This window comes from Lethenteron reissneri, chromosome 60 (assembly GCF_015708825.2).
Source record: "Lethenteron reissneri isolate LAM-NWPU_2019-01 chromosome 60, ASM1570882v1, whole genome shotgun sequence".
NCBI classification, from domain to species: Eukaryota; Metazoa; Chordata; class Hyperoartia; order Petromyzontiformes; family Petromyzontidae; genus Lethenteron; species Lethenteron reissneri.
The window spans coordinates 5,817,953-5,824,985 of NC_083838.1; positions in this window are offsets into that span (position 1 = coordinate 5,817,953).

The following is a 7,033-nucleotide window of genomic DNA, read 5'->3' on the forward strand; positions in this document are numbered from 1 at the left end:
ACACTCACTCACTCCTCTCTCACTGCCACTCACACTCACTCACTCTCACACTCACTCTCACACTCACCTCACTCTCTCACTCACTCACACTCTCACTCACTCTCACTCACACTCACTCTCTCACTCACTCTCTCTCACACTCACTCTCACTCACTCACTCTCTCTCCACTCTCTCTCACTGCCACTCACACTCACTCACTCTCACACTCACTCTCTCACTCTCTCACTACTCACTCCTCTCACACTCACTCTCACACTCACTCACTCTCTCACTCACTCACACTCTCACTCACTCTCACTCACACTCACTTTCTCACTCACTCTCTCTCACACTCACTCACTCACATCACTCACTCTCTCACTCTCACTCACTCACTCTCTCTCACTCTCTCACTGCCACTCACTCACTCACACTCACTCACTCTCACACTCACTCTCTCACTCTCTCACTTACTCACTCTCTCTCACACTCACTCTCACACACTCACTCTCTCACTCACTCACACTCTCACTCACTCTCACTCACACTCACTCTCTCACTCACTCTCTCTCACACTCACTCTCACACTCACTCACTCTCTCACTCACACTCTCACTCACTCTCACTCACACTCACTCTCTCACTCACTCTCTCACTCTCTCACTCACTCTCTCACACTCACTCACTCTCTCTCACTCTCTCTCACTGCCACTCACACTCACTCACTCACTCACACTCACTCACTCTCTCACTCTCCACTCACTCCCTCTCTCACTCTCTCTCACTGCCACTCACTCACTCACACTCACTCACTCTCACACTCACTCTCTCACTCTCTCACTTACTCACTCTCTCTCACACTCACTCTCACACTCACTCACTCTCTCACTCACTCACACTCTCACTCACTCTCACTCACACTCACTCTCTCACTCACTCTCTCTCACACTCACTCTCACACTCACTCACTCTCTCACTCACTCTCACTCATTCGCTCACTCTCTCACTCACTCTCTCATTCACTCTCACACTCACTCATTCTCTCACTCTCTCTCACTAACTCACTCTCTCACACTCACTCTCTCACTCTCTCACTCACTCTCTCACACTCACTCTCTCACTTACTCACTCTCTCACTCTCTCTCACTGCCACTCACACTCACTCACTCTCTCACTGCCACTCACACTCACTCACTCTCACACTCACTCTCACACTCACTCACTCTCTCACTCACTCACACTCTCACTCACACCCTCTCACTCACACTCACTCTCTCACTCTCTCTCACACTCACTCTCACTCACTCACTCTCACTCTCTCCACTGCCACTCACACTCACTCACTCTCACACTCACTCTCTCACTCTCTCACTTACTCACTCTCTCTCACACTCACTCTCACACTCACTCACTCTCTCACTCACTCACACTCTCACTCACTCTCACTCACACTCACTTTCTCACTCACTCTCTCTCACACTCACTCACTCACACTCACTCACTCCTCTCACTCTCACTCACTCACTCTCTCTCACTCTCTCTCACTGCCACTCACTCACTCACACTCCTCACTCCTCACACTCACTCTCTCACTCTCTCACTTACTCACTCTCTCTCACACTCACTCTCACACTCACTCACTCTCTCACTCACTCACACTCTCACTCACTCTCACTCACACTCACTCTCTCACTCACTCTCTCTCACACTCACTCTCACACTCACTCCCTCTCTCACTCACTCTCACTCATTCGCTCACTCTCTCACTCACTCTCTCATTCACTCTCACACTCACTCATTCTCTCACTCTCTCTCACTAACTCACTCTCTCACACTCACTCTCTCACTCTCTCACTCACTCTCTCACACTCACTCTCTCACTTACTCACTCCTCTCTCACTCTCTCTCACTGCCACTCACACTCACTCACTCTCTCTCACTGCCACTCACACTCACTCACTCTCACACTCACTCTCACACTCACTCACTCTCTCACTCACTCACACTCTCACTCACTCTCACTCACACTCACTCTCTCACTCACTCTCTCTCACACTCACTCTCACTCACTCACTCTCTCTCACTCTCTCTCACTGCCACTCACACTCACTCACTCTCACACTCACTCTCTCACTCTCTCACTTACTCACTCTCTCTCACACTCACTCTCACACTCACTCACTCTCTCACTCACTCACACTCTCACTCACTCTCACTCACACTCACTTTCTCACTCACTCTCTCTCACACTCACTCTCACACTCACTCACTCTCTCACTCACTCACACTCTCACTCACTCTCACTCACTCGCTCACTCTCTCACTCACTCTCTCATTCACTCTCACACTCACTCATTCTCTCACTCTCTCTCACTAACTCACTCTCTCACACTCACTCTCTCACTCTCTCACTCACTCTCACTCACTCTCACTCACTTACTCACTCTCTCTCACTCTCTCTCACTGCCACTCACACTCACTCACTCTCTCACTGTCTCTCACTCTCACCGTGGTTAATTCTCTCACGACCCACGATCAACACGCACGCCGGACATCAACGCAGGACATTAATATGACGACGACCACCATGGCGATGATTGTTATCGACAATTGTTTGCGCCCGCGACGGGGAAAAAATGTCAAACTCCTTATTTTGTGTGTTAACACGTGAGCCTTCGCCAGTGAATGCCATCCATAATATGGTTGTTGTTGTTGTTGTAAATGTTGTGGCTTGGCTCTCCAACACACAACAACCGGCGCGCTGTACCGGTGACGAATTGGCCACGTGCTGTTCATGTTCCCTGCTGGTTGGCTGTGTCGGGTGGTGGAGGCTTTGACGACACATTCATATTTTGACTTCTTTTTTGTGCAAAAAATTTGAGATTTTTTTTTTATCTCTGCCCCCCCCTCCCCTCCCCTCCCCCCCCAATTGCCCACGACGTTTAGCATCAAATCAAATTTCGGTGTTCAGATTTTATTTCGCGTTAGCGCGGCCGAGCAAAAAAACAAATTTGAGTTCGCAAATGTAATATTACAGATTATTGTTGATGTTGATTATAATCATGAAAATAAGTATTATCATTTCCTCCCCCTCCTACTCCACCCACCCCCACCCCACCCCGCTGCTGCTGCTGCTGCTGATGATGCTGCTGATGCTGCTGATGATGCTGCTGCTGATGATGATGCTGCTGCTGATGATGCTGCTGCTACTGATGATGATGATGCTGCTACTGATGATGCTGATGCTGCTGATGATGCTGCTGCTGATGCTGCTGCTGATGATGCTGATGCTGATGCTGCTGATGATGCTGCTGATGCTGCTGATGATGATGCTGCTGCTGCTGATGATGCTGCTAATGCTGCTACTGATGATGATGCTGCTACTGATGATGTTGCTGCTGCTACTGCTGATGCTGCTGCTGATGATGCTGCTGCTGCTGCTGCTGATGATGATGCTGCTGCTGATGCTGCTGCTGATGCTGCTGCTGATCCTGCTGCGTGCAGTGTAGAGGTTAGCGCAACGCTGCAACTACAAATCGTTTTACGTTGATTATGACGTGGAATTGAAGCTGATGGCTTGATGCACTCACAAATGTATTTTAGTTTGTTTGGTACGAAGGCAGATTGGAGGTTAAGGTGCAAAACATGCACGCCTGCTGCTGTATATTTGGAATTTGCGTCTCTCTCTCTCATCATCATTACGGTGGCTAGGAGATGTTAACTACCTCGCCTGGTGTCCAGGAGGTCGTGGGTTCGATCCCGACCCTGACGCCTGCTGCTGTATATTTGGAGTTTGCGTGTCTCTCTCTCTTCATCATCATCACGGTGGCTAGGAGATGTTAACTACCTCGCTGGTGTCCAGGAGGTCGTGTGTTCGATCCCGACCCTGACGCCTGCTGTGTATTTGGAGTTTGCGTCTCTCTCTTCCCGTGGTCGCGTGGATTTTTTTTCTCCGGATCCTCCGGTTTTGCCCTTCGACGTTTCGAATCAACATCACCACGCGTTTGGAGTATTTGGCTGCTGTACATTTGCACGTGACGATGATTACGATAAGCTGAGCTATCATTTGTGATAATAAGGTCGCTTCTGAAAGAAAAAAAACATCCAATAGCTCAGTGAGGCCTTAGCTGGAAAAATAAAATAGTTGAGAATTATCTGAGGACTTTGTGTTGTTGTTGCTGCTGCCAGTAGCAATGTCTCTATGTCTCTCGCTCAGGGGGGCTCATAATGACAGGGTCAGCAGTGTTGATGGTCTGGGTTCGAGTCGGGGGTCTGGGTCTCTCTCTCTCTCTCAGGGGGTTCATGATGAGTGTGTTGGTGACGCTGAGGCTGCAGTGTTGATGGTCTGGGTTCGAGTCGAGGCTCTGGGGTCTCTCTCTCTCAGGGGGTCCATGATGAGTGTGTTGGTGACTCTGAGGCTGTAGTGTTGATGGTCTGGGTTCGAGTCGGGGGTCTGGGTGTCTCTCTCTCTCTCTCAGGGGGTTCATGATGAGTGTATTGGTGACACTGAGGCTGCAGTGTTGATGGTCTGGGTTCGAGTCGGGGGTCTGGGTGTCTCTCTCTCTCAGGGGGTTCATGATGAGTGTGTTGGTGACACTGAGGCTGCAGTGTTGATGGTCTGGGTTCGAGTCGGGGTCTGGGTGTCTCTCTCTCTCTCAGGGGGTTCATGATGAGTGTGTTGGTGACTCTGAGGCGGCAGTGTTGATGGTCTGGGTTCGAGTCGAGGCTCTGGGTGTCTCTCTCTCTCTCAGGGGGTCCATGATGAGTGTGTTGGTGACGCTGAGGCAGCAGTGTTGATGGTCTGGGTTCGAGTCGGGGGTCTGGGTGTCTCTCTCTCTCTCAGGGGGTTCATGATGAGTGTGTTGGTGACGCTGAGGCTGCAGTGTTGATGGTCTGGGTTCGAGTCGGGGTCTGGGTGTCTCTCTCTCTCTCTCTCTCAGGGGGTTCATGATGAGTGTGTTGGTGACACTGAGGCTGCAGTGTTGATGGTCTGGGTTCGAGTCGGGAGTCTGGGTGTCTCTCTCTCTCAGGGGGTTCATGATGAGTGTGTTGGTGACGCTGAGGCTGCAGTGTTGATGGTCTGGGTTCGAGTCAGGGTCTGGGTGTCTCTCTCTCTCTCTCAGGGGTTCATAATGAGTGTGTTGGTGGTGATAATGGCTTGATCAAAATCCCCGAGTCATCACTTCTGAAAGTAATACCTTTAAAATTTTTTTTTACTCGTGTATGCGAAGTGCTGTGGATTATTAAGCACCGACTCATGCTGCTGCTGCTGCTGCTTCTTAAGTATGAAGGGTCGCGGCTGTGAGGAGCTCTGTGTGATATTCACAACGACCGCATTCATTACCACCGCGCCAAGTCTCCGTTAGTCAACGTTATGGCCTCTTCGTTCTCAAAGCTGCCATTTGTTCAAATTATATGCGCGAATAAAAATTTAATGCAATGCTGTTGTGCTTAAGTGTTGTTCCTTCTCGCTCTCTCTTTCTCTCTGTCTGCGAGTCTATGTGTTTCTGTGTGAGTCTGTGGGTTTCTGTGTGAGTCTATGGGTCTATGTGTGACTCTATGGGTCTCTGTGTGAGTCTATGGGTCTCTGTGTGAGTCTATGTGTGAGTCTATGGGTCTTTGTGTGAGTCTGTGGGTTTCTGCGTGAGTCTGTGGATTTCTGTGCGAATCTATGGGTTTCTGTGTGAGTCTATGGGTTTCTGTGTGTGAGTCTATGGGTCTCTGTGTGAGTCTATGGGTCTGTGTGAGTCTATGGGTTTCTGTGTGAGTCTGTGGGTCTCTGTGAGTCTATGGGTCTCTGTGCGAGTCTACGGGTCTCTGCGTGATTCTATGGGTTTCTGCGTGAGTGTGTGTGAGTCTATGGGTCTCTGTGTGAGTCTGTGGGTTTCTGTGTGAGTCTATGGTTTTCTGCGTAAGTCTATGGGTCTCTGTGTGAGTCTGTGGGTCTATGTGTGAGTCTATGGGTCTTTGTGTGAGTCTATGGGTCTCTGTGTGAGTCTATGGGTCTCTGTGTGAGTCTATGAGTCTCTGTGTGAGTCTATGGGTCTATGTGTGAGTCTATGGGTCTCTGTGTGAGTCTATGGGTCTCTGTGTGAGTCTATGGGTCTTGGTGTGAGTTTATGGGTCTCTGTTTGAGTCTATGGGTCTCTATGTGAGTCTATGGGTCTCTGTGTGTGAGTCTATGGGTCTCTGTGTGAGTCTATGGGTCTCTGTGTGCGTCTATAGGTCTCTGTGTGAGTCTATGGGTCTCTGTGTGAGTCTGTGGGTCTCTGTGTATGAGTCTATGGGTCTCTGTGTGCGTCTATGGGTCTCTGTGTGAGTCTATGATTTTCTGTGTGAGTCTATGGGTCTCTGTGTGAGTCTATGATTTTCTGTGTGAGTCTATGGGTCTCTGTGTGAGTCTATGATTTTCTGTGTGAGTCTATGGGTCTCTGTGTGAGTCTATGGTTTTCTGCGTAAGTCTATGGGTCTCTGTGTGAGTCTGTGGGTCTCTGTGTTAGTCTATGTGTCTCTGTGTGAGTCTATGGGTCTCTGTGTGAGTTTATGGGTCTCTGTGTGAGTCTATGGGTCTCTGTGTGAGTCTATGGGTCTCTTTATGAGTCTACGGGTCTCTGTGTGAGTCTATGGGTCTCTTTATGAGTCTACGGGTCTCTGTGTGAGTCTATGGGTCTCTGTGTGAGTCTATGGGTCTCTGTATGAGTCTATAGGTTACCGGGCTTAGTCAATCAACCCATTTTAAACTAGAATTGACCAGGTAACGTTCACTGAGCTATGTAGCTCTTTTTTCAGAAGCGACTTATCATGATCATCACGTGGAAATTTAAAACAGCGGCCAAATACTCTGAACGCGTGGCGACGTTGCTTCTAAATGTGGAGGGGAAAATCTGAAGATCCAGGGAAGAATTCACGCGACCACAGGGAGAGAGAAATAGAGAGACACACAAACTCCAAATATACAGCAGCAGGCGTCAGGGTCGGGATCGAACCCACGACCTCCTGCACACCAGGCGAGGTAGTTAACATCTCATAGCCACCGTGATGATGAGAGAGAGA